General features: G+C 40.4%; 1 protein-coding gene and 2 long non-coding RNA genes across 7 annotated transcripts in view; 2 read left to right on the forward strand and 1 right to left on the reverse strand.

The window, feature by feature from the left end:
• The window catches only part of LDLRAD4 (low density lipoprotein receptor class A domain containing 4), a 285,405-nt gene that overhangs the window by 206,429 nt on the left and 51,637 nt on the right, over window positions 1-27,339 (forward strand). The gene's annotated exons all lie outside the window — the stretch shown is intronic.
• LOC135415573 (uncharacterized) lies at window positions 10,141-17,853 on the reverse strand. Of its 2 annotated transcripts, none has more exons than XR_010431187.1 (4): window positions 17,500-17,853; window positions 15,298-15,437; window positions 11,079-11,236; window positions 10,141-10,374 (listed from the first exon to the last, which is right to left on the reverse strand). It is a non-coding gene; the product is annotated as an uncharacterized LOC135415573 (long non-coding RNA). The 2 variants fall into 2 exon arrangements; XR_010431188.1 differs by lacking the exon at window positions 17,500-17,853 and adding an exon at window positions 17,195-17,490.
• Window positions 18,372-24,840, forward strand: LOC135415579 (uncharacterized). Its single transcript, XR_010431189.1, has 3 exons — window positions 18,372-18,459; window positions 22,831-22,900; window positions 23,137-24,840. It is a non-coding gene; the product is annotated as an uncharacterized LOC135415579 (long non-coding RNA).

The raw sequence follows: 27,339 nt of genomic DNA on the forward strand, positions 1-27,339 counted from the left end.
GGACTGAAGACTCTATTTTCATATTTGAGTCAGTGGTGGTGACTTCAGCTGGTGCCTTCCAGCCACTCTTTCCTGTCCTGAGCTGTACAAATACAGGTGTTTTCCACTATTGTGAAGTATTTCCGGGAACTTATCTGGCAGAAAAATATTTGGAAAAAAGAAAAGAGCATTACAGCCAGTGCTGATCAGTCCACCTACCCTGTAGTTTAAGCAGACACTTCCCCAGATTCCCATTTTTTTTGGCAGCTTGCAGTTCTCAGTCAATTCTTTCAGGTTCATCTTCAAAAGGAAGAAATGAGGTTGTCAAAAAAAGATTTGTATGCAAGTCCCTCTGACTGCAGGCAGCATACAATGTGGGAAGCCCTATGAAAGTAGAAAGACCTGCTCCTGAACACTTGCTTATGTTACCTTGCTGCAGCAGTGAACCTTTGGCACTTTGTCCACATATTTTCTGTTCCTTGGAAGCCTTGCTGCTGGAAGCTTTGCTCTCCTTTTTTTCATTTCTTTCCTCTGAAGTGGCCGGAGAGGCCACGTCTGAAAGGACAGTCCTTGCAGTTATTGATGGGTGCAACTGTTGTCTCATCCAGGATGTTTCTACTTGGTCTGCTGACTGTAGTGACAAGGCTGTGGCACACAACATTTCAGAAAAATGAAGAATGCTGAATAAATAAAAGTACATAACATAAAATGGAATTTGTAGGTCATACAGGCAGCTAGCCAGATTATAATGTGTGTGAGAATGTGTGTGTAATTATGTTGTTTCAAAAGTAGAGCAGGGACTTTCCTTGCATCATGTTTAATTTTATTCTCCACATAAAAATATATTGTTGGAATTCACTTGGCATCTTCAGTGATATTTTAGTTTGCCATTGCATGTAAGGATAATTTAGCAGCTGGACAATGGAAGTCTTTTTCTGCTGTGTTTGGTACTGATCCTCATCAGTGGGATACCGTGTTTGGTTTTAGTTCTCTCACTTCAAGAGACAAAACTGAAGTAGAGAAAATTCTGAATTATAAAAGATTTCAAGTAGGTAACCATAGAGAAAAGACTGAAAAAAGGAGACCAGAAGGGATGTAAGTCTTTGATATACAAAATGTCGATATTTAAGGGTCAGCAACCAATGGCTTGCCATAAGTTCCAGAGGAATCAAAGAAATCAATTTAATGTGCTACAGAGGTGATTTCGGCTAAAAGTCTGTAAGACCTTTCCATTGCTGAGATGATAAAACATTATCAGTGTCTACCTGAGGGTTACTCAATGCAGTATCCTCACAAGAGGTGAGAACAGCTTAGATAATCATCAGTGATGGGCAATGTGCATGTGCTTGTTCCTACCTTAGAGTAGGAGGGTCAGACTAGTTTAATATCTAAATTCTTCAGCCCCATATTTCTATGTTTTTATCCATGAAAAAAAAACCCCTCCAGCACCCTGTGGCTAAACCAGAGGACTTTGTTAGATCACTGTCTGCTTTCTGTGTCTAATTTTATCTCTGTCTGCACTCAGTCTTGCTCTCTACCTCCGGCCACATGTTCTTGCCCACTTCCTTGTGACAGTTCTCCTACAGCTGCATGGTGACCTAGACTGCAATGCTGACCCAACAGGAAAGCAACCCAGTAAGAGGGATTAGTTTAATGTAATTTATTCAACTTATGTAGCCATTCAGTAGATACAATGTAAACATTTATAGTGGTGATAGCTTATACTTACATACTGTGTCAGGAATGTTGATTAATGGACAATGCAGGATACAGCATCGAGTCTTCTGAAATTTTCTTTGGGTTGAAGAAAATGATTTTGGGAAGTCATTTCACAATTTTATCTTGTTTCCTCGTCTGCAAAATTAAAATATTTGTCTAACTTGCAAGAACTGTTGTACAGCATTTTGAATTAGGTTTTTAAGAGTGGGTGAAAGTCTGAAAATACTGTATTTTTTTTAAAGGTCAAAACAGCATTTTCTGATAATTGTGGTACAAAATTAACTTGATCTGACACAAATTTTTATCTCTGTATGCCACAATAATTTGTCTCCTGTGAACATAGGCAGTAGAGTCAAGGTATCCACTCAAAGAGGAATTTCTTAGACATTTATCATATTGAATGCAGTATTTTCTTATTTTTATTCTCACTGTATAAGAAGAGTATTAATATTTTCCCAACAGTTTTTGCCCTCGCTCTGTAGCAGTTTGTGGTCAAAATGCATTGAGTACCACAGAAAGGGTGCAAAGGTTTGAACATTTCAAAAATGCAAGCTGTAATCAGGGGACTGCGATCATGCTGTCTTTCTTCTGTGCAGAGAACTGAAGAGTTCAGAGCCCCATGAGCTGTAAACACACTGTGTCATCCCTCCCTAGGCTCTAACAACAACATGAAAGTCCTGATTGGTGTTTTTGGCACGTTTTCCTGAAACCTCCTTGGTGTTGAACCTACTAAGGCAAAGGAGTAAACAGCTTTTGATCTTGCATAGCTGCAATGGGAACAAGAGTCTGGAATACAAACACGAGTTCGAGTTGGCTTTAGGAGCAACACTTGGTAGCCCGTGGGGAAGAGTTGTGCTTTTCCATTGGCGGCGACAGACTGCGTGCTGGTAAGATGTGTCCTGTAAATAGGTCTGATAAGTGTAGGCTTCCTCCTGAATTGTTGGAGTGTATAGTATGGTCATGTAGGGGTTTTGGTACACAAAGAAGTCAGGTTGGCTCTCGTATATTAACACTTGTGTCAAATGAAGCTGTAAATACCAAGCTCATACACTTGTACGATGCTTTATGTATGGTTTGACCAGTGCGGTGGAGACGTTCTGGATTATAGCTTGAAGCTGACACTGCTCAAGACTTCACTGAAATGTCACTGTTTGATTCTTCCTGAAGTTAATATCCAATTTATGGTGCGTTATCATTCCTGGATTATAGTTACCAACTCTTACAGTCTTCCTCTGTAGTCATGCACTGATTTGCATTTTCTTCAAAACCTGCCTTCCAAGGCTACTGATTATAGAAATACTTAAGAATTTTGGTCTCACTGTAAAAAAGGTTAATTTCCAGCTCTCTCAGTTGCAAAGAAAAGCTTAAACACATGATCCCTGAAGGCTTTGAAACTAGATAAAATTAAAGAAAAAAGATGTAGGAATATTTAAGCTCTCCTGATGTAAGTGCTGCCACGGTTTTGGAATAGTTTGAAGTGGTAACTCATGTTATGTTGATTGATTCCATATAATATTCATTTGTTAAATATCTCTCTGTGTATTTGGCTATGTTTTTATTTAGTGCCAGTTTCAAGACTTAAAATGCATGACTTCAGGCTCTGGGCATTTTTTTCCATTGATGACAGTATGTTCAAATACAGAGAATAATATTAACAACAAGAAGTTTTTTTCTTCATGATCTTACTGATAATGCCTGTAAGTATATTGGTAACTTTTTTCCTGAATTTTTCAGATTTTCTGAATAATACCTTTAAATGTAATTAATAGGCTGCTTACCTCTACTTCACATTCTCTCCTGAAAGTTGCTAGCCAAAATGAGTTGTTACTGTAATCTCCCCAGCATCACATCTGTGCTCTGTACCAAGAAAGTCTTATGTCATAACCGTTCTTGAAATGCAGTTGAACGCCATCTGGATTTTCCAGTTAGTTGTTTGCATTTATGGTGAGCACTAGGAAATCCAGCAAGAACTCTGCCAGACTGTGGTGAGAGAGGGCCAGCCCCCAGACAGACCCAATGTGCAGTTTCAAGAATTTCCTATAGAATTTTGATGATAAAAGAACTGCTAAATTTGAACGAATGAGAAATAAATGTAGCTTCAGAAGTCATTGACAGATCTAACTAAACTCAGTAAAAACCCCCTTAGTTCTGCTAAACTGTAATGCAGTGTCTTGACAGCTGCTCTTGAAGCTGCTCTTCTGATCGGGAGTTCCTTTTTAACCCTTTTTTGCGAATTTTCTCTTTGGGAGAGAAATCAGAAAGTTTTATTACATGTAGTGAACCTACAAACAACAAGATGCAATACGAATTCTAAATTAGTTTAACTTGGCAGCACCTTTTTCTTAGTTATTTTGTGACTCCATTAATGTGCCATTATTAACTTGATGGTTTTTATGTAAGCCAAGTTCCCTGTTTTAAAAAAAATGAAAAGGTGATAGTTCCTCTGTAGCTGTATTTCTTACCAGGCAAGTGGAAACGTGGTGATGCAGTGATATGGCTATCCTGCTTTTAATGTTAGGTCTCTAGACAATTCTTCACTACAGGGTGTAGACATGCTGTTAGAGGATCATGTTTCCATAAAACAACAGAAGCTTAAGTTAGTGCATTAGGTTTGCTAAAACACGTTTGCTTCCCCATCTTAATCTTGTTTTCATTGGATACAATCAAATACTTTATAATTCAGATAACAAAGTATGTCAGCAAGTAATTGTATTTGCAAATTTCAGGACATAATTATGTGAGCATATGCAAAATTGTGGGCAAGGAAAGGGTAACCCAGTTAAGATGAGACTGAAATTTTGACTTATTATATATACACACTGTTTGAAACAAAGACAGGGAGGTAATACTTTCCCTGGAAAGAAAGAAATCAGTATGGGTTTGGCATTGCTCTTTAATGTGCTTTGCCAGTACAAAGGACTCAAGGTTTTTTTATTATTTTGATCTTTTTCCAATTAAAGTTTTCTTTCTGGGAAGGTGACAGAAATCATTTCAGAACAAATTGAGAAATAAGAGCTGTACTGATATTAAGGTTTTTCTTCTGCTTAGAAATTAATATTTAACAGCTGAAGTGAAGAATCTGGAAAATAAGTTAAAATAGGAAATCAGGAAAATAACCTGACCTGTCATTAGTATTCAAGTATTCTTCAAGTATTCTTCCTTTAGTCTTTTCTGTCCTGACTACAAGCCCCCTGACCAGGGCTGAGCTTCTGTTCTAGGGAGAGGGATGCTGTTCCCCCATGAGTCTGGTGCATTTTGCCTCAGAATGGGTCAGAGAGGCCACTTCAGAGGGACTGGAAGCTGCCTCCACATGCCAACTCCACACTGCTCCTAGCCCCAAGCTAGCAGCTGAGCTGAAATCTCTAACTCCAATTCCATGCTCAGTAGCACTGGTTATGCACTGGGTGGTCAGTTTGGGTCTATTTTTAGGATATGAATAAGGATTACGTGTTTCAGCTGTCTGCACCTTTTGTGTAACACCAGCCTTCTTTCCTCATTTAAAGTCTGAGCTGACAGAGAAATGCGAGTGGAAAAGGTTTCTGAAATCTGTGGTTTCTTAATATGAGAATAGTAAGGTTTGGGTTAGGTTGCAAGGCAGTCTGACACAAAAGTCTCGCTTATTGCAGAATAAAGTCTCTGGAGTTTAATTTTATTTGCATGCCACATTCCTTAGAGCAAATAAAAAGTGTGAGTTTTGAAATGGTTTAGATGGATTTTTCCCAAGCCTCAACAAAATCTGTGATCTTATTGTTCATAACTCTGTTAAATTCTGTACTTGGACTGTAGATGACAAAGATTGCTTCTGCACCTCTCACAGCACTGTTAAGTCTATATACATAGTTTATTCTGTCAAAGATTTTTTTTCTCATCAGGGCTTGTCAGTGCAAGTAAACAGTTTTCACTGTTATGGCAAACTCTTTTGTGACAGCCTCAATCTTTACCTGTTTCTCTGGTGAAATCTGGTATAGTACATTTTTGACTTCCATCTGATTCCCTGATGATATTTAGCCCTATTCTCTGCTGTGCTACTTCCTGCTGCTTTAGCAGGAACTGTTGCCTTGAGCTTTCCATCTTCAGAAGCTGCTCTGCTGTTATTCCTCTCTTGTGAATACATCCTGAGATTGGAGCCTGTTACAGAAGGAATAGTGCAACCATATACAGAGAGGCTCTGTTTGGCCTGAAAAGGTTGCAATCTAAAAATGAGCTTGATGATGTCTAGACAAGACTGTAAGTATTTAGTACCTTTACAGTGCTTTGCATCTTCAAAGCACTCTGCAAACATTAACTGATTAACATAACTGCGCCATCTGTTTTGATGTTTACATTTTGTGCAGGCAAAATTCCTGCTTTGCTTTATTACCTCTTGCAGGTATGTGGCTGTCGTTATTATGGCCCTTTAGAGGATGGTAAAGTCAGGTCCATGCATGTCTACAGTAATATTTTGCCTTAAAACTCAAGCCAGTGCCATTGGGGCTCCCCTCTCTGACCTGGCTATGACGGTTGGGATTACTTCCCTCTGAAATTTCAGCCTCTAGTCTAGAGAAATTGTTGTTCCCATGGCTGCCGGAGGCTGCTGCCTCCAATGTTGCTTTGCCTCTGAATTTAACTGTTTTCTCCCCAGCTGTGGACAGGCAGGGACACATCCAGCCATGTGGGAGCTTCTCTGCAGAATTCTCCTAGATAGGCAGCTAAAATATCGTCTTGGGCAGAAAAAGTGATAGAAACCATAAAGATAGTGAAAAGAATAGGAAACCTTTTGCTTAGCTTTTGGCAAAAGGTTGTTTTTCTCTCCTACTCCAAGAAATGTAATTTTTTTTCTTCTTTTTCCTACTTGATAATGGAGATTTTTTGTAACTTAGGGGCTGTACTGATGAACTAGTGTTAATTTTCTGTTTCAGTTTAAATTTCTTACTAAAGATTTAAGCCAAGTCTGTTCAAAGACTGATTTAAATCAAAACACTAGTAGCACTAGCAACCATCAAAGCTGAAAAATCTTAAACCAAACACAAACCACACTCTTCTTTTATGTCTTATTTTCCTTTTCTTTCCAACTCCTTCCCATTTCAATGTTTCACTGCCTGAACGGTGTTTCAGGAAGATCACATGATTTACAACTACCTTTATTTCCAAGTTATTGCAACTTCATTTTGCAGGAGAGCTGTAAAAGAAACAGTGCTCTGCTGTCAGCAGGGAGAGACCGGCAATGTTTTGATTCAGGGAAAAATTGCAAAGACACTCAGTGAGAGAAGTGAATCGTGAGAGATGTGTAGCGAGGCAGTGTGCTGGCAGACTTTTGCGTCAGTGAAGGAGTCATCCTTTAAAATCTCAGATTAAACTCAGATTAAATTGTGCCATGCCATCTTGTGGGAATCAGCCGTGACCAAGAGGAGACGTGGCGGCTGCCGGGCGCCAGGGAAAGGCCTGCTGTAGTTGCACCTCATTTCTGGATTGTTCTACGCAGAGAGGCAGACATCACGCACGGTCCTGGAAGAAGCTCTTTCACAAACTCGATGTCTGGCATAGTTCACACCATGATTTAAGCGTGACCTCAAGGCATTTGCAGGGAATATCTTTATAAAGACTATGACAAATGTGCAAGAGACTCACACGGACAAATTTTTAGTTAATAAATCAACAAACCTGCAAAATGAGGATAAAAATATGTTGAAAGGACAGACTTGGACAGGCCTAGATGATGGGTGTGGCTTTTCTTCACACTAAATATTTTTGCAGCATTTTTTTGTTTGTTTGCATACTTGCTTCTGGTAAAGACATTTTGCTGTGCTTGAAGGCTAGGATACAGCCGTGGGAACAAAGCTCTGACAAAATGGAATTCTCCTGTGTCAGGCTGAGGTATCAGAAAAGCTGATGTCAAATGCCGCCAGGCTCTGACTGGAAGCCTTTATAGAAAGGTTGAATGTTTTGTAACAGATAGGCTGTGGAAGTGGCTTAGGAAAGGACTATGTCTCGTGGGATCCCTGGAGTGAGGTAGTCGCAATTATTCCTCTTGAACAGAACTTCTCACTTGCCAGAGCAAGGCTGGAAGGAGCCAGACTCAGCCATGAGCAACTGGCTCTGGGTGGCCCTGCTTGAGCAGAGGGCAGTTGGATGAGATGACGTCCAGAAGTCCCTCCTTACCTCAGCCCTTCCGTGGGTCTGTGATTCAGAGCCTTTCTCCTATTCCCTCCTGCAGTTTCCTCCTGACAGTTTGGCTTCTTTCATGTATATGCTGTAGTCCCTGCAGTAGGTTACTCTGGGAAGGAAGAATATGAATACAGAGAATTGCAGATGTTGTAATAAAGTTATGTGCAGCCAATTTTACAAGATGGAAGAGTGCCTCCTATAAACCACTGAGCATCTCAGATGGAAGGAATTACGCTGAGAACATGAAGCACTCTGTTAGACTCAGTGGACTCAGGCTTTATATAGAGAATCCCACAGCAAGCAGAGTGAATTTTGCATCTGACTAACTCAATGGAGAGGAATTCTACGCCTGTCTTCCCTATGATTGCCCTTATTAGTCCAAACATTCCCCCCCCCCCCCCAAGAACATAATAGCACTTTTATATTCTGTAAAGGAAAATGTTTCATATAATCTATGTAGATACTTCTGTCATCTTAAATGTGTTTCTTCCAGCTTTTTACATTCTTATGGTCCTATATCTCATCTGCTTTTTTAGTCCTAGTCTTTCCTCCACCCCTAAGTTTTGGGGGAATGAAACCACAGTATCAGTGTCTTCAGTTAGGGTGTAATGAGATCCCATATGGGGTGGGAAACTTTATATTTTTTGGCAATTTACAAGTAATTTTGTTTTATTCTATAAAGTAATGGTGATAAGCAATCAATGGCCTTATATCTCACATGAACAAAAAGGGAAGAGGTCTCTCTTATTGCAGCACCATGAAATTTCTGGAAGTCCATATAAGATGAAAAATATTTTCATGTAGGCATAGAGGGAAGCACTGTGCAAGCATCTAATTGCAGCACTCCCTGCTGACTGTTTTTAATGTGTTGGTTTTATTAAGCATTCTTAATAAGATGCTAGACTTTTGCTTAGGCAAAAAATATAAGAGAAACAGCAGTTTCAATTCTCAGATTACTGGAGTGCATGCAGTTGGGAAAACCTGTCTGGATGCAGCAGATGAAGTGAATTTGTTCCATCTGTGAAAAATAATAATAAATTGGTTTCATGGTCCTGCATTGCCTGATTTGCCTTTTGTGTGTGTATGAGTGTAGGCGCTTGTACGTATGGCTCTGTTACATCTTGAAGTTTTGGTTTCATGTGTTATAGTATGCATTGCATATGAAGGATAACGTTTGCATGACAAATTGCAGACCCATATGGCATGGTGTTTTAACATCCTGTACTTTTAGGTATTTTCAAGGAACTGTGTCTGAGGAGGTGAAGAGGAGAATCTGCTGGTGACTTCTCCCTACAAGTGACTTCTCTTCAAAACGCTGCTGTCAAATAAAAGTGGTCATGGTTCAGTCCTAAATCAGAATGCAATATAAAAATGACATAATTTTATATATTGATATATGGTAGCCATATGTAATTTGGTTCTATGATTCTATGATTTATCCCACTAAAGAAATTCATAGCTTTGCAGAGAAAGAGGCAGTGTTTCATCTAGTATGGAAGAATCCAGATTTACAAGTCTTTAATGACGTGCCATTTCTGGTTGGGTTTAAGATACTGCATATCATGATTAGCCATCTCAGCAGCTCCTCTTAAGCTCTTCACAGTTACAGCCTGACTCTGACCAGGTCTGTGGTAACCTGTGGGCTTTACTAAGGATAGTAACTAGTAATGAAATTAACGCTCTTTAGTGCTTGGCTCAAATAGTTTTTAGGGACATGAATGAAGCAAGGTGTAGTACTACACAGATTTATCAGCTTTCACTTTAAATTACTTCTAAAATGCATTCCTGGCTTTGTCTTCATAATTAATGTTTCCATCCCCACTCGTGGCTCAGAAACCTTTATATTTGGGTACATGATGACTTACTTGTTCTGCACAAATCTCATGGTTCAGTTCTCACAACAGGCTAAATATTTTGCTTAAGGTAATTACCTGACTTCAAAGGAACTTTCATAGAAAAGTAATAATATCAAAAAGAGCCTATATGCTATAAATAGGGTATAAAATTCCACATTAAAGATGTGTGTATATTACAGGAATCTTCAGAGCAGTGTGAAATATAATTAGGGCCTTCTACGGAGGCATAAAATTCTCAGTAATATGTGCTAATCTTATTTGCTTGGAATGAGGTGGGAATATACCTATCAAGACATCTTTTGAAATATTTGAATTCTTTACATCTGAACTCCCAGTCATACTTGTCTGACTTGATCTTTTCTTCCTTGTCATTTTTCTGTCCTGAAAGGTTTATTTGTGAATAAGCTTTCTCCTCTGCACGGGCAAAATCAGAAGCATGAACTTTCAGTAGGACAATTAGAATTTTAGTGAGATGTAAAGTGCTTTTTAAGAAAAGAGGAAGAAGAAGTAACATAAATAAGTTCATGTGTGATCATGTGCTCTTCACAGTGTGTGTTGATTGCCTTAGCAGTCCTGTTGTAGTTGAAGGCGAGTCAGGTCCTTCAATGTTGGGCCATTGCTGTTAAGGCCTGTTGTTTGCAGCATCTCATTCTTCCTACAAATAGAAGTCTATTAGCTAGAAAAAGAATATTTCTAATTAACATACAGCTTTTCTGAGGAAAATGTGCTTTATTAATGTCCTCATTTCCCTTTTCTTTCCTCACCTCACAACTAAAGTATTTGTCCAGAGTACATCTACAGGGATAATGGTTTTAATGGAAAGTATTGATTGGGTGCATAAGGGTTAGTACAGGAATTACTGCAGGAATGGTCTGCTCCCAGTGCTGGCTGTGCAAGCAGCTTGAGAATAAGGCAAAGAATTGCTTTTGTCCAGAACAGGAAAATTTCTGGTCTTTGGTCACTGAAATTTAAAGCAGTGCTTTTGCTTGGAAGGTATTGTTGCAATTAACATTGTACAGATGGACAAACTCAGAGAAGGGCTGGTGACTGAATCAGCAAATTACCGACGTAGGGAGGAAGGGACCAAGCTGTCCTGTCCCTGCAGTTGCCTGCTGGACCGATGGCTGCCCTGTCTGATTCAGCTGCCTGAACAGTTTGGAGCAGCACTGCTTTGGGTATGGTTATGTATTGAGACTTCAAAATGTAGTCACTTGGCAGAATACTGGGTTTGTAAACTTGCTATTGTTTTAGTGGGAGCAAGGGAAACAGAGTTTGGGAGGAACTGGTATATACATGACAATTAAAACCAGAAGTTTACACCTGTCTTGTGATTTTTTACAGGACCTGTAGTAATCTAGAGCGAAACCAAAACCAAGTTACCTGAATTACTGTTTTACATTAGTTCCCAGTTCATTTTAATCTTTATACTTCTGGGCAGACTTTTGCTCTTCTGGTAGGGTGTAAGAAGTTCTGAAACGCTCCTCAAGCAGTGCTTGCCACCGCCAGTTGCCATTGGTAGTCATATTTGTATCTTGCTGCTAAAATAAAATCAAAGTCAAAATACACTCACTATTTTCCTAATAATATATTCTCTCTAGGTAGTAGTTCCAGGTGGCAGTAGCACTACCTGTAGTTGAGAAGGAGAGTGGCCTCACTTCAGTTGTGCCTCTGTTATGGCAAAGCTCTATAAAATATTTTTCTATTGGGAAAAAAAATCTAATGATCTGCCATGTTCACTGTAAAAATTTCCAGAAATCTGGAAACTTCCAGGAGGAAAGCAGGCTGATTTCTTCCCAGCATGCTTGCAGGCGGTGCAGTGAAGTCTGGGGACCTGCATTTGCAGGGCTCTCCAGTGTCTTGCTTGGGTATCTCCCTTGGGAAGCTGCATTGGACCAGGACAGCTCAGAAGCTTGGGGGTCTGCAGCACTTCTGGGGCACCCCAGAAGCCTTGAAAGCTAGCCAAGGAAGGTGATTAAGGAAACCCAGCTTCTCGATACTCAACCTTCTTTGAAGTCAAGAAAGCCAGTTTATTTTGAAAACTCCAAACAGGACCCCTGTCATGAACAGTTTGTTTACAGAAACCTACTCTTAGTACCACCAAAAATAAAGTTTTTTCAAATTTGGGATGAGTCAAAAAAGCTCTGTGTGTGTGTGTGTTTGTTTTGGGAGGATTTTTAAAAAAAAATTTTAAAATAGAAAATTGGATTCTGGAACTGAATGGATCTGGACTGAATTTTTTGATGAGGAAGGTGCATCCACACTTATTATGTGATGTCAAAGACACTATTTTCAGACTACCCCTTATTCCAGTGACTAGACATATGAATTTAATATAGGATCATTATTTTAGCATAAAAAATTTTCCTTAAATCTGGTGTCTGCAAGCTTAAGATGCAGAGGGACCTTTGCAAATAAATTGTTCATATTGTTTAACTGAAGGAAAATAGGATGGTTGGGACCATTCAGGACATGTATGCTTTCAAGTGCCTCCTAAATTTTTTCCTTCTGACTTAACAGAACAAAATCAGGAAAAAAAAAGTAATAGGTTGATACCATGCAGACATAATAAATTATGTTTAATTTAGATGGGTTCTTCTATCTCTGCATCACCATTGCATTGTTTACTTGGGAAAGAAGACACAGCAATAAACAAACAAACACAAAGACTTATGGCTAGTGACCGCCCGTGTATCACTTAGCAACATCAATATTTTTGTGCACAAATAAAGGTCTCCTGCACGGTGCCTGCTGCCAGTATGTGTGTGTGTGTGTGTGTTGTGTGTGTGCGTGTGTGTGTGCCTCTGTAGCACTGACCTTGTATGCAGAGAGATCAGTTTGTCAGTGATTGGTCACTCCTTAATTTGGATGTCTAGACATTTCAGTCCGCACGAGCGAAAGGCAGACATCTAAAGACGTGAGAAGAGATTCTAAGGGATACTAGGACCTTAAAATAATTCCCCGGCAAACTGCAAATGTATTTTGTTCATTTTAAAAATATATGGTGTAAGTGATTGAATGGAACACATGACTGAAGGTTTTATTTTTTATTATCACTATTAATTAATATGCTGCTTCGATGTTTTCATGGCTGTGATATAAATAGATAAAGCTTCCTTAAAGGTTATCGGCAAGTGCAAGAGAATGTTATGATTGGTCTGCTGGCTGGTAATATGTTTTCTTTATTTGCTGAGAACCAGAATCCAGAATATTTAGAAAAAAATTAACTGTGTTTAAATGAACTGCCAAATCTTAATTTATAATGTTAAAACTATAGTCAGGAAGGTCCTCTCTGAGAATGTCCAGCTGAATAGAAAATTATTGTCCACCATCTGCATTTTATTCAAAACCTCTCTATATGCAAGTGAATGTGTTTATATCCACATGTAAAAAGGGCTCAGTTCTGCCAAATGTTGAAAGACCTCAATTCCCACTGATGCCACTGGGCATTTGAGTGCTTCTAGGGCATTAGCCCTATATTTGCGAAACAGTGTCAGGCAGATACATTTACAATGGCCCAAATTTTCAGATGCACTTTAAATATATGTACAAATGGGGCAAATGATCACCTAGTTATCATATGCATGGATGGTTGTCTTTGGGATATTGGATATTTGTATGATGAATTAGAATTTACATTTTGGTACAAAAAGTTTTAATTTAGAAAGCCTTTTCTATTACCTGAAGAATATTTTACTGGAATAATGAGATCTAGAATGTGACGGAGCTTGAAGGAGCTATTAGTATCTTTTGGAGATCTGTTCTAGTTTTCTTTGGTTTTAATCCTTTCAGTCATAAATCCCAGAAAACAGCAACCGGTGCTTGAAGAGCAACCAGCATGCAGAAGCAGGCCCTCTGCAGCACTGCAGCAACAAATTATTTTGAAAATAAAGTGATGCAGTTTGATTTTAGTACTGGTATTCTCTGTCCAGTATCAGAGTATTCCCATGTGGGAATAGGTGTAGCGGCATCACAGAGAAACTTCTATACCACTATAGGTGTGTCTGTATTACAGGCTGTGCTGGTGTGAACGGTTTAGGTAAGAATCACACCTGTAACTGAACCAAGTGTTTTGGTGCAGAAACAACAGACCAGATCTCAGAGCTAGTTTGTACGGGGAAGATTCACAGTACAGTGTTAGTGGAGTGGTTACTTAGCTGTACCTCTAGGGATGTGACACTCACACTCCACCTTCCCTCCCCCTCAAATCTGTGAGAGCAATTCATTTCAGCAAAAGAGTCAGTTTATTTTCAGGTAAGTCTTAGCTTTAATTCTGTGAGGAAATTGCACCTTTAGAATAACTTCAGGTTGTCTCTCCTACAAGATTTCCCTGTTCTTTTCTAGTTTGTTTTTTCCTAATGTTAGGCTCAAATACTAATAGCAAACTGCATTACCTTCTGATTTCTGTATCAGATATAAAGAACTGCCTCCCCTGGGCAAACATTCCTAGATTCGTGTGGATGTGGAGGCAGAGAAAAAACCCACACAGACATGTGATGGCAAAGCACTAACACTGGCAGGTCTCTTGATGTACAAGTATTGTCTCATCTGGTATATCTGTCCCATTCTTAGAGGCAGGCCACAATTACTGTATATTCCTTCACCTCTCTCTTTAGCAAACATTTTCTCTATGCAACTAATTAACATACATCCATACTCTAAACCTTGTTGAACTTGCACTGCTGATGAAGGTTCTCCTGGAGCATATTTAAATGTGCCAGGAGGGCATTTAAAAACAGGGAAGAAAGTGAGGGTTTTTTTTTTTAGAAAACTCTCTTAAAGCACTCTTACAGAGCAAATTGTACTTTAAAAATCATTAATTAGGTAAAATAAACAGCAGTGGGGTTTTCCATCACTGACTTGCCCTTCTTATGTACTAGTGTGTTAAAATGTTTTATTTGCAGTATTCCCTGCTATTTCTTGTGCTTTTATTGCATATTCCACAGTTTTCTGCAGCATTTAACTCTGAGATGCTCATAATTATCTGAGAAGCTTACCTGACTTGTTAACACATAGTAGCAAGAAAATTAATACAAAAAAACCCTCAATGAGACATTATGGAAAGAGAAAGCGATATCTGCTTTAAAAAACCCTGATTTTCATGTCCCACACTTGTTCTCTTATAATTTTCATTCCCACTCACAACCCCCATGCTTTTAAGAAGGGGGTTAAGAGATGTGTGCCCAAGCAGTGATCTGGCCAGGATCAGCTGTCTCCCTGGAGGACACCCACCAACTTCTCACCATGTTGCTTGACTTCTGCATCTGCGATGCCTTGTTTTTGATGTAGGTCTTCTCTATCCTTTGGCAGTCAAGCATATTATTTTGGTGTGTCCTTTCGCTTGTGAGTCTTGCTTACCTAAGCCTAGATGGATTTTAGATTACAGGCTGTTTCCTGGGTTTGCCTGCTGTGGGTGTCTTTATGGCTACAGTCATCTTCCCTGTTGGATGAACAGGAAGAGAAGTGGTACATACAGCATGATGCAACCTCACTGCCATCCTCCTCCTGTCAGGGCACAGGTCTTCTGCTAATCCATGCTGTGGGCTTCCTAGGGCACAAACTTCCTGGTCCTGATGCAAACACCACATTCCCCAGTGCTTACCTGTTTGTTTGTTGTCAATGTGTCCATGGTTATCAAAATGTTTCAGGTTTTTTCTTAACTTTGCTCTATTGCCCTTTGTGTTGCTTTTACTGATAGTCATTTCTGTCCATACGTTCTTCAGACCAGTCTTAATATTTCTGCTAGAAATGGTACAAAACAGAAAAAACAACATTCTAATGGGGAGTATTTGAAACTATGACTTAAAGAAGTGCAAATCAAGGTATCAGTTGAAATATAAATTGTACCTAGTGTTTTTGTAACGTCATGATTTTGTGTCTGACTGCCATTTGGGTTTGGCGTATCTATAATTTGGGTTGCCAGTATTACAGCTAAAACAAGCCAACTAGGACATTTTAAAACACTACATTTTCTTGTAGTCTAGACATATTGTTGCAGACAGTCCAGCCACAGCTAAGGGTCTCTGTAGGCCTAACACAATTCAGATGCTGCTACTTTTCGGTCAATCTTATGGCTCACTGGCCCTGAACATAGTATATGAAGATTACTCTTTTATTGGCCAGATTGGCAAAACTGAGCGGCTGCTGCCTTGTGCAGTCACTTTGCTCCCATTCCTGTGCTGCCTTCCATGGTTTTGCTAGCTTACCTTTTTTCTGATCCCGTTCACTACGTGGCTGCTCATAGGTTTCTGCTGCTACAACAGAATGAGTACAGCAAGATAGGGAATACCTGGAAGCTGTTCATCAGTCTGTCCTGGGACTTTCTTATCTATGTCCCTGGGTGCATTACATCAAGAAGGAAGTACTGAATAAGTACCCAGCACCCATAATGCAATATCCTAATATTCAGAAGCTTCCATGAAGGTCACTTGTTTCTGAATCTTTGGAGGTATATCGCTAGGAATTATCCTGTCCTCTGAGATGCTAGTGCTGAAATATGAACTGACGGAAATGTGAATAAATTGTATTTTTTGGATGCCCTCCATGGTTTCATGTATGTGACTGGACATACTATTTAGCTTGGTTAACCTGGGCATGTAACTGAGCAGTTCTATAACTGGTCAGCTTTAGCATTTGTGCGTTCCATTTGTTAAAATTATATTTTATGCTAGCAGACGCTTGCCTAACTTTTGCATTCATTTAGTAAATATACAGTATGTTGCCATATCATGTCCTTTGACAAGGTATTACCCAAATGAGCTCCAAAGAATTGTTTTAATTCCAATTCCTCCCTATTTTTTTTTTTTTAATTCTTGTCTGTAGTGTTCCCAGCAGTGCAGTAGCCAGGATTCGATTTCTGTCAGAAATGATACTGCTTCAGTCTCGTCTCTGTAAGTCTCCGCAGGGAGGTTAGAGGGTGGTTATCCTCCGGCTGGTCTGGACCTGGTCCAGCATTCAATGAGAATGCAAATCCCCTTGAAAGCAGATACCTTCTCTGCAGCGATACTGCCTTTATGTGCTTCAGGAAGCTTATGATAAGTTAATATTTACATCAAAATACTGTTATTTTTTAAAGGTACCCAATCTGTTGCACTCTGAAAGCTTAATAAATGTGCCTAATTCTTTTTTTTCCCCTTTTCAACATGACAAAAAAAAAAAAGAGTATATGTAACAGGACTCAGGGCCTTGCCACAGCAGTGTAGACTATTGTTACTACTTTGTTGGAACAGAAGTTTGATTGTCAAGGCTTTTGCTACAGTTCAGCACATTAATTTTGTGATGTGAGGATTCCACATCTTCCTTGTTTTTTAAGGTACAGTGTGGCAGGATGAGCTTAAGCAAGCTGGGCTTTGTTGCGCATCCTCACTGTCCGGGTACAGAGGCTTTGGCCAGGAGGCTCGATTTGAACAGGCGGAGCGGCTTTTGGAGCAGATGCAGTGCTAAATTGCAGGAGTGAGGACAGAAAGCCCAGAGCCAGTTTTGTGGCCCAAGATGCCTACCCCCTCCTTTTGTAAGAGGGCTGGCGAGCCATGTGTGCCACGCAGGGCCAGCTGCTGTGGGATGGAGTGTGGGCTGTGGGGCAAAATGCGCTGCCAACTCAGGGGACGGCCAGGGCAGCGCGGGTGGGATGCCAGATCCCCGATGCCCTCTCTGCCGGCAGCGCTGTCATGGGAAATGTTCCTGCCCATGCAGAAAAGTCTTTTCACTCATCCGCAGCCAAGCACACTGCCCTTAAAGCGGCCGTAAATCAGCCACTCTCCCCCCCGATTCAAGTTTTATCTTGCTGGGGCCGTTCAGAAATAACCCGTGCGCGGTTGCGGAGCGGTGGTTCGCCGGGCACAGCTATTTCCGTGCGCGGCGGCCAGCGGGGCTGGCGGGCATCGAGGGGCGGCTATAAACGCCCGGGGCTCGCACCTCCCCGCGCACCAGCCCCTCTGTTGATCGCTCTGTTGTCACTCCCTTAGCGACCGTCGCCACGTCGCGCCTTCGCGTCCTGCCGGGCAGCCCCCTCCCCCCCGGCTTCCCGGCTCCCCGAGGCCGGCTGTCATGTTTCCAGAAAAAGCCAGCCCCGGCGGGGGCCGGGCCGGGGCTGCGGGACCCGCGGCCGGCAGGTGTCCCCGGCGCCGGCCCGGGAGCGGCTCTCGCCACCGCGGGGCTCCCGCGCCCCTGCCCCCTTGGGCTCCCTCCCTCCCCATCCAGCCGGGAAGAAATAAAGCAGTTTTCCGGGTTCAGGGAAAGAGGTGGGGAGGGCTGAACCGTCACCTGTTGGCGATAAATAAACATAAGTCAAATTCCCCATAGGGTTTAATAAATTAATTAGTAATTTGATTAAAGCGTAGATATTTTATAACTGTTTAGTCCCTTTCTTTACACGCCACCCCCCCCCCCACCGAAGCCTTCCAACCAGCTCCTCAAAGCTGCCTAAACTGACAACCTTCTCCCCCACCGGGAGAACTTGGGGGGAAATAGTAGAGAAGGTCCCCAGCTGTGGAGCCTGCAGTGAGGACCCAGTATCACCAACCATTTTCCGTCAGCAGGAGGCCGACATCCTGTAATCCAAACGGGAGGCTAAAGAGGAGGGGGCAGATGGCACCTATCTGAAATGCCGCTGATACCTATCCTAGCTTGCCAGATTTTCTTCACTCCTTGTCTGCTGGCATCATGTTTCACCATTTCAGTCCCTGTTCAGCATGGTGTGTTCCTGCTCAACGAGTTGCCTGCAGCACCTTCTCATCCCTTCCAAGAGCTGAGCCTCTTCATGCAGGTATCCCTTCTCTCAGTGGTCCCCCAGACACCCCTCCCCAGCTAAAAGCCCCTCTGCAGTGCTTGCCAACACACCTGGGGCTCAGCTGGTGGTCCCAGCTACATTTCTTACCATTTACCACAGTGGCTGTTTTCTTCTTGATAAACCCTTCCCACCTGCAGAACAGATCTTTCACTTCACTGAGACGTATCTCTGATAGGCTGCATTTTAAAATGTGACTGCTAATATATTAAATTTAGCCAGATTTTTAGGATTTTTTCTCTTTTAATGTTTTTGTGTAGACAGAGGATCTCTGTCTACTCAATTTAAAAAATGTGAACTGGTCTTTCCCTGATCCATTGTTTGATTTTGAAAGATTTTGACTTTTGTAACTGTGCAGAAGATGTCACCTCAGTGAGCCTCAGCTCAACGGTAAAGTCTCTATGGCCTAGTTTTTGGAAATTATGAGGATTCACTGATTCCTGAGTAGTCAACGGGAAACAGAGTGATGTGCATCTTTGAAAAGCAACCTTGTGCCATAGAAAAATTATTATTTAAAAAAAAAAAGTGTACATGTATGAATATGAGAGCGATAGGGTACATTGCTGTGACTGTGCCTCAAGCTAGCTGAGAGGCTCAGAAGGTTAGAGGCACCATAAAAGTTATACAGAGTCGATGTCATCCCTGTGAGAATTTCGGTGGCACTTACTGTGAAGGGGCACCTGAGTTCCGGGAGAGATTTAGTTTTTGGGTTTTAACTCTTACCTATTATTAAAAACTAAAACAGTATTTTAAATCTGGGTTTTTTTTCTTTTTTAACAGGAGGGGGAGGGCTTTAGCAACTCTTCTTATTGTGTGTATTGATGTAATCTCCAGAGAGGTTACCAAGGTTAGATTTTTGAACAAGACAGTTCTGTAGATATGTCATTACATATTCAGAAAATGCAAATGCTGAGTTCTTTTGAGGCTCAACATTTTTGAATGCTGAGAACTTCTGAAAATGTGTCTCACTGTATGAAATTACTGTGTCATTAAAAAAAAAAAAGGTGGCAGTCCAGGTAGCTCAGAAGATAAAATGGTGTTCTGCATGGCTTAGGAGTAAGGACAGTGAAAAAGTGAGTGTTGTATAGTGAAGGCAAGGAATGTGTCATGCTTATGGCTTCTCCAGAAGTCAGACTTTTACCACCATTTAGACACAGCCTTTTTTTTTCTCTTGACTTTGCCACTTGCTTTCAGCTGGTGCTCAGGACAGTGGGTTCATCTTGCTGTGCCTATTTGTCAACTTACCCTTTGTCTGTATCATCCACTGTAACTTTAATTAATCATGGCTGCACAATATGTGTGGGCTGCATGTGGCACTGCAGGGACTCGTGGGTGCTGTGCTGCCACGTGCAGTGGTGTCAGTGTGGGGGTTTCCTTTCTTTGATACCACTGAATTGGAAGAACTTCTTCAGCTCTGTGTGTGTCTGTGTGCGTTCTGTATATGTAAAGAGTGATTATAATAGTCACCTTATCTCACAGCTAAAGGACTGCATCAGAAAACTGTTAGAGGGTGGGTTATTGGCACCAAACATTTTCTGTCAGTTTGCAGTTCTTCAGGCTGAAAACTCAGCCAGTTTATGCTCTGCTTGATTAGATATATGTCCAAGATATTTTCTCTGTTGTTCAGAACAAGTAATTTTCAGGGGAGAAATCATTCTATCCTTTCTTTTGACCTTCTTAGTTCTGAGGATGCTGATTTGTTAACGATTCTAGATGATGGATGATGGATGATGCCTCTACAGAGATGGTGGTGTAATTACCAGAACCTGAATGCATTCATGCTGAGAGACCATATAACATGGCAAAACTAAGACTGTAAAGCCACTTCATGTGAAGAATTATTTTTAGGACATTAGAATACAAAGTTCTTGTTTAGAACTTTTCTACAGTTGTCTGTAAAGTGCTTTTATAAATAAATAACTATTATAGCCTATCTCATGGCCAATGGAAAATGGAGGTATTAGGGTTAGACTTGTTTGTGACAGAGGTACAGACAAGAATGGAAGAGACTGGATTGCTTCCAAGCTTCTGTAGATTTCCTGTCCATTGCCATACTGGTTGGGTCATGTTGCTTCCCACCTAATGTTTTTGTCCCTGGTAAGCTTTGAGTTTGAACTGGTGGTGGCTTGTCATGCCCTAGTGTCATTAGCTTGTTTGTTTGAGGGGAGGAAACCCCAGAAAATGAAGAAATGTTATCTTGAGCCTTTCTGAATGTCAGTATTCATTCTTAATTGAGCTTGCTTTAACTTACCTTAGTTCTTCTTTGGTGTGGTGAAGAGTGTTTAAGTATATTGAATTTCATGTTGTTTGATGTAGCAATACACATTAACATATGGTGAGGAGCAGATGTAAGTATATTGTGCTATTCTGTCTTCCATAACTAATATTATCATCTTGTTGCCACCTTAGTCTTAGTTCCTTCCAATTTCTTTTGTTTCAATTACAGGGAACTCATAATGTACATGTCATGTGGTCTGTATGGCAACCAAAGATCCCAGTTTGCCCAGTAAACTGGTGGTGTTGGTAATGGTCTTCAATATCAGGGTCAGGAAGACTCAAGCACAAAACTTGTGGGTGGTTTCTTTTTGTGCAGTACATGCTATTTAGATTAGTGAAAAGATTCTAGAAACCTTTCTTTCTTAATTTTGTTAATGTACTTGCTTACAGTGTAATCTCATCTTGTATCCATCTGAAGCACAATACTGACTAATCTTTTCATTTGCTTAACCTGTTTACTAAACCCTGAGTTTCCCAGAGCAACAGGGATGACACATGAAGGCGACTCAGGTACAGTTTAAGAATATAGAGTAGCCTGGAATAAAGGGCTCAAGAATAGCAAGTAGGAGAGTTATTTACAGCAATTTAAGCTAATCTGTCTAACTGTGTGGGGAAGTTGAACAGAGAGCCCTCGCATGACAGGGCAGTGATATTCAGCATGAAAGCAGTGAGTGAGCTTTGCAAGAAGAGATCTAATACATCTGTCCTATGGTGGCCTTCCTTTTGAAGCAGATGTCACTAAAATGCAAAACTCCAACCACATGGAATTCATGAAGAGGCAAGGGCTTGCACCACTTTCTTCATAGACAGAATTAGTTTGTTTTTAAATAGCTTTAGATTGCCACTCAAGATATGTGGTGTTCCCGTAGTTACGTTAGTGTACAGATTGAACGTCAGGGTCTGTATTTTAAGTTATTTACAGGTATCTTAAAATTGACTTTTGGGGATGAGAATGCTCTTCCCATATCCAGAAATACTTTGAGAAAGGGAGATAAACATCTATTTGACTGTTTTAATCCATTGATCTTAAGTATTATATCCTTCTCCTGCAGAATATTTTTCTCCAACAATTTTTTTGAGCTCACTTTACTCAGAAACTTAGTTCTCTGAACAAGGGAGACTGGGAAACTGGCATTTGTAAAAAATATGATTATAAAATAATAAAACAATTTTTAAAGAAAGAATTTTACTCAGTTATAATTACTGTTTATTTTCCTAGTTTCAGAAAATCTCCCATTGTTGCTTTTGTACATATGAATGATTTTATAATGTAAGGTTGAAGGCACTGGCAATGTTTATGTGGTTTTGCATTTTTTGTTAGTATTTTAATTATCATCAGTTTCTCTAATCAGACCATGCCATTAACATTCCTTCTACTCGATGCTTAATGGGAATCAGAGTTGAAGTTTGACGTGAAACAACCGTATTGTTCTTTGTTCCTCCCTCTGTGTCTGCATGTGTAACTTACACACATACACACACACATCCTTTTTTAATTAGTAAGTAACGGAGTTAAAATTTTCTGAAAAAATGATAAGAAGGTGAGAGAAAGTCCATAACAAAATGATAGGGACGCACAGCCCAAAGAACTGAATGCCTTGATGCAGAGAACTTCTTTCATTGAGCAGACACACAGTGTCCATCACAAGTAGTACCAGCACTTGGACGGCTCATGTAAATGTTGTAGTTCTTTGAAAACCAGTAATACAGTACTGAAAAGTGAGGGTGTTTTCAGCTTCATTTAATTATCAATTACTGTGTTCTTTCTTAGAATGACCTGCCTTCGGTAGCTTGACAGCACCTTTTTTGTCCCCTCAGAATTTTCTGTGCTGTGAGCTGTGCCCTTACAAATGATTTGAACTTGTGGAAGTGGCAGGGGCAACTTTCGGAAACATGTAGCTGCCAAGTTTCCTGTGATGTGATCTTAAAATAGACCAGACTGGGAAAAGAGGGGAGGACTGTCACCAAGTGTGCTCCGCATGTCAGGACTGTTTTTACTTGATCTATATCGGCTGGTGAAGTCCTTTGTGAGCAGAAGAAAGAACCTCACCCCCACCCATTTCCTCTTTTCAGGCTATTTTGGGCTTGCTGTGAAGTTCTCAGTGTACTTTCTCAGCCAGAGCAGCATTGTGAGCTCCTTCTGGTAAATCACATTTTCGGGTTGAGGTGGGGGTTGGGAGAACTATAAGGAGGAGATAGGAATTTGTCTTTAAACAGATTGGAGTTTTTTTTGCCCTTCATGTGTGCAAGAAAATACTCATTATCCCACTGAACGTCATTGAAGTTTCCATGACATTCCAATTTTTTGACCAGGGTTACCTTGATAGCTTTCACTCATGCTAGAAGGTGGTATTGACATTTTCTCTTTTCTGTTTTAAGGAGTCATGAAATTTAACGAAGAGCTAGTCCCAGGAAGAGGCATCAGGATCTTAAGGAATTTCTGGAATATTCAAGCTGAGTGTTCTTATTAGTGCACGGTTGAAAAATGCCACTGCGTAAACATACATCACTGATCTATTTCTGTAGTGAAGCAATAGCCTAGTTCTCTTTTTTTTTTTCCTCTGGAGTTTCCACCAGAATAACTCAGTTGTTTTCGCTGGGATTGTCGTTGATTCAAACCACTATGGGAAAAACCAAAACTGGAGTCTAATTTCTATGTGGATGTAAAGAGTCTCCTCTCCTTAGCACATATTCCCAGAAAAACATAGGGGGCAGGAAAAAAAATTCTGAAAGATGATGTGGAAGTGTGGGATAACACACTCAGATTTCTCTGCATAGAAAAGTCAGTATAGTATGAAACATACAGGTGTAAGAAAAGAAAATATGTGGGAAGGGTTTAAAGAGTTTTGTCACTTGTTTGGTTGGGGCTTTTTTCTGGGTTTTGCTGGTTTTTGCAGAAATGCACAGTCCTGCAGTTCCTCAAGTCCTCAAGACTGTTACTACTTGAACCTACTGAAAGCTGAGCAGTTTGGTGAAAGAAAGATTTGTACACACTGCAAAATTTTCTCTATGTTGTTGTTCTCTCTAGCCTAATCCTAGGGAATGTTTGATTGAAAGGCTGTACTTGATTAAATGTAAGCATTTTTTCAGAGAACCCATGAAAAAAAGTCATCTGGGAAGGGAAAAAAATGACTGATTTTATTTTTTTTTTATCTCATTAAATTTAAAATTCAAGAACAAACCAGGAAAAGATTATTTGGATCTTCGTGGATCATAGTAAATCACCATAATGAAAAAAAACCCCTATACCTCACATTTAGTATTTGAAAAGTCTTTCAGGTTTGCTTTTGGGGAAAATGCTCCACGTGCAGTCACATGTGAGGTCAATTGACAATTCCGACTTCTCAGCATGGACTGATATGTTACTTTTTTGTATTGTTAACACAGCAGTCTTCTGAGCGTGTGCATACCCCCAAACAGATACTTTTTGCTACCATTTGAAAAGGGAACAGGTATTTTCCAGAAGAATCAGATGTCTTTGTTTTGCCCCCGAATTATAGTTCACTATTAAGGAATAGTCTCAATGCTTCAAATGTCTTTTATGCTTGAATTAGACCTGAAGTCCTTGGGGGAGAGTTGAGAAGGAAAGGAGATGGTAATTTTAAATTTCTACGTGACTTAATCTTGTGTTTGTTTGCTCAGTATTAAAATCCTAAGTAAAAGTCCATGCTTTAGCGTTAACACATGAGAATGTTTTGCAGATGTAGAAACTTGAAGTCAGACCTGATAGCACTGTGTTGCCCTGGTACTTTTATCTTGTCCCATCTTTCCCCCTGTCTGCTACATCTTATTTTCATAGCAAGGGCAGTTCCTTAAACTCTCTTGCTGTTTTTTTCATCACCTGATAGGCTAGAGCAGCGCACGTTGCTATTTTTTTTTTCTCAGAAATATGTCCTTGAGTCTTGCTCCCTTGTCTGTGAACCAAAACCAAAGTATGTTTTCTTCAGGAATTGCTACCTTTCACACAATGGTCCAGGATACCAAATTCCTAACTTTTTCCTTAAAATTCAGAAAGCTTCAACAAGAACCAAGAAGCCTTGGTGGAGTGGGCAGAACAGTCCAGCTTAGGTCTCCAGGCCTGACTTTCACAATGTAACTTGTAGTTTTCCTATTTGACTGTCAGGACTAGTTCTGGAGTCAAGTATATTATATTTAAGTTATCTCAAAGCTTACTGCATTGTGGTTGTGGGTTGTGGGTGGGTTCTGTTAGTTTGTTTAATTCCTTGCTCCTGAAAATCAATCCTGCAACCTCCTGCTGCTCACTTTTGGAATAAAAAAAAATTAAATAAGTGGCATTTTCATTTTGCTATGGTGATATATTTTGTTAAGAGGTCAGTCCAGACACCTTCCATGGATGTGTTTTGGTAAAAAAAAAAATCATATGAAATAGCTCCTTGTGAATATTTCTCTGGAGGCAGATTGTTTTATGATGGCAGGCCATGGAGAAGGATGGCTGTCGGGGCTGGGTACGCAGGGCAAAACACATAGGGATTCTTTTGTGGGGTGGGTGAAGCGCTTCTGCCCTGGTGAGCCCAGCACAGACAGCCCGGCCCACCTCGTGGCACTTTGTGAGGAGAGTTACTGTAAGCAGACAAAGTGTAGAGGGTCATAAATTCTGGGAGCATCAACATCTTAGTTGGTGCCAGTCTGCGAGCGGGAACTTTCCTCAGCCAGGCATGGTTCCAGGTGGCTGGAGACAAGACAGGGCTGCATATTTACAGCCCCAACAGCCTGTTGCTAGAGATAGCTGCCACTGCGCAAGAGCCCTCGTTTGTAGTAGCTGGGTTGTGACATTAGCATAAGATACTTTGTGCAGCTGGGCCATGCCAGTGCCAGATACGAGTGCCATGGTACGGGCTGACCCAGCTGCACTGAAAGTCTCATTCTTTTCTCTGTCCTTTTTTTTTTTTTTTAAGATCAACAATGCAAAGGGAGTGTTACAGCTAATGTGCTCTTGCACCCACGTGCATAAAATATGCAGACATTAAGCAAACACAGCTCACTTCTTTCTTTCCTTCTCTTCAAGTACTCTAAGGGTTTCTTAAACATCTGCAGTTGCCCAAGATGATTTCTTGCTCTCCTAAAGGCAGAAATTTTGGTTAGGAAAAAAAAGTGTGCTTGTATATGTAGATATATATGAGAATAAAATATGTCCCTGTTTGCTATTTCAGTTCTGCTTAGGGAAGAGCAGTTTTGAGTATTGAAGTAATGCAAGCTGAACATTTTTCTAATGAGCATCATTTTATTTGTGTTGGAAATACTGAAATAATGCACATTTCACAGGTCAGCAACTAAAGCCCAATTACATACTGATTTGTAGATTGCCCAGTTGTGAAGGGGCAGCAGTCAGCTTTTCTTTCCCAGTCTAGAGTGTCTCACAGGTATATATTTACAATTCCTACACCAGCTTCATAAGCATAAAATGAGATCTGATTCTCTTAGTTGCCTTGAGGGTTTTCTAGTTCGGGAATGGACTTTGTTTCCCAAGTTTGTCTCTAATCCAATAAAGAGTTTTAAAGCATTACTATAAAAGAATATATATAAAATATAGTTAATTAATATTGAATAATGCTGACAAAAAAGTGAAGAAACTTTTTGTTACTATTCAAAAGTGATTATAATCTGAATCAGGATTTACCTCAGAGCAAATTGCCATTCTAAAACATTCAAAAATAATTTGCCAAGACTTAAAAAAAAAAATTCCTTAAAACAGTGATGTTAAGAAAAATCAACAAATTACATCTAATCAAGAAAAACTTCCAGTTCTTTTTATTTGTTTACTGACTTTTTATTTTCTCTTGGGAAACTCTGAAGCCAGATTTTCAGGCTATTCTCTGCAATTATGAGAACCCGGAAAGATTAGTTTTTAAAAGAAAGCCAAGTTTCTCAAGAAGAAACACTACTCCAGGAACTGGGACTTCTGGAAGAAAGAGCAAATGCCGCGGTATTCGAGATGGTTTTGTTGACTTTTGACTTTCCCACAGGCCAGAAGAGCCATGGTCCTTGACAAACAAAAATGATGGTGGATGGTTCCCAATAAGATCCCCTTGCTATTGTCCTAATGTTGGCAGTTGCAGGTGTGAAATGCTGAGTGTTATCAGTCCCCAGGGAGCAGTGACAAAGAGCTTTGAGGAGCAACCAGAAGGCAGGAGAGGCCAGTTTGTCCCTGTTTTTTTAAGTAGTAGAACATGGAGCGATGTGAGAGATGAAGGGTGGAGCTGAGTACTTGCATGAGTAACATCTGCAGGACTGGGCCTGATCCTTTTCCCACTGAAATGAACAGGCATCTTGCCAGCCCCGGCACTGGGACCAGGATCTGTGCCAGCAAAGAAAAGGGAAACTGATTAGGCTTTTTCTATGGCCTGCTCAAGAAGGAAGCAAAAAATAAGAAAAGGCTGAAATAGGTGAAAATAAATGATACCATTAAAATAGACGCTTTGGCTAATACCCATAGGGACCTGTTTTGTAAGCAATGTCTTTAGTCCTGCCAGTTTTCCTTCAGACATGTGTGAAGCTTCGTGCTTGATTGGAGGAGTCAGTCTCTGGGTTTGGAGGTGTGGGACATGAAGAACTGGAATAGGA

Source organism: Pseudopipra pipra, chromosome 1, assembly GCF_036250125.1.
Source record: "Pseudopipra pipra isolate bDixPip1 chromosome 1, bDixPip1.hap1, whole genome shotgun sequence".
NCBI lineage: Eukaryota > Metazoa > Chordata > Aves > Passeriformes > Pipridae > Pseudopipra > Pseudopipra pipra.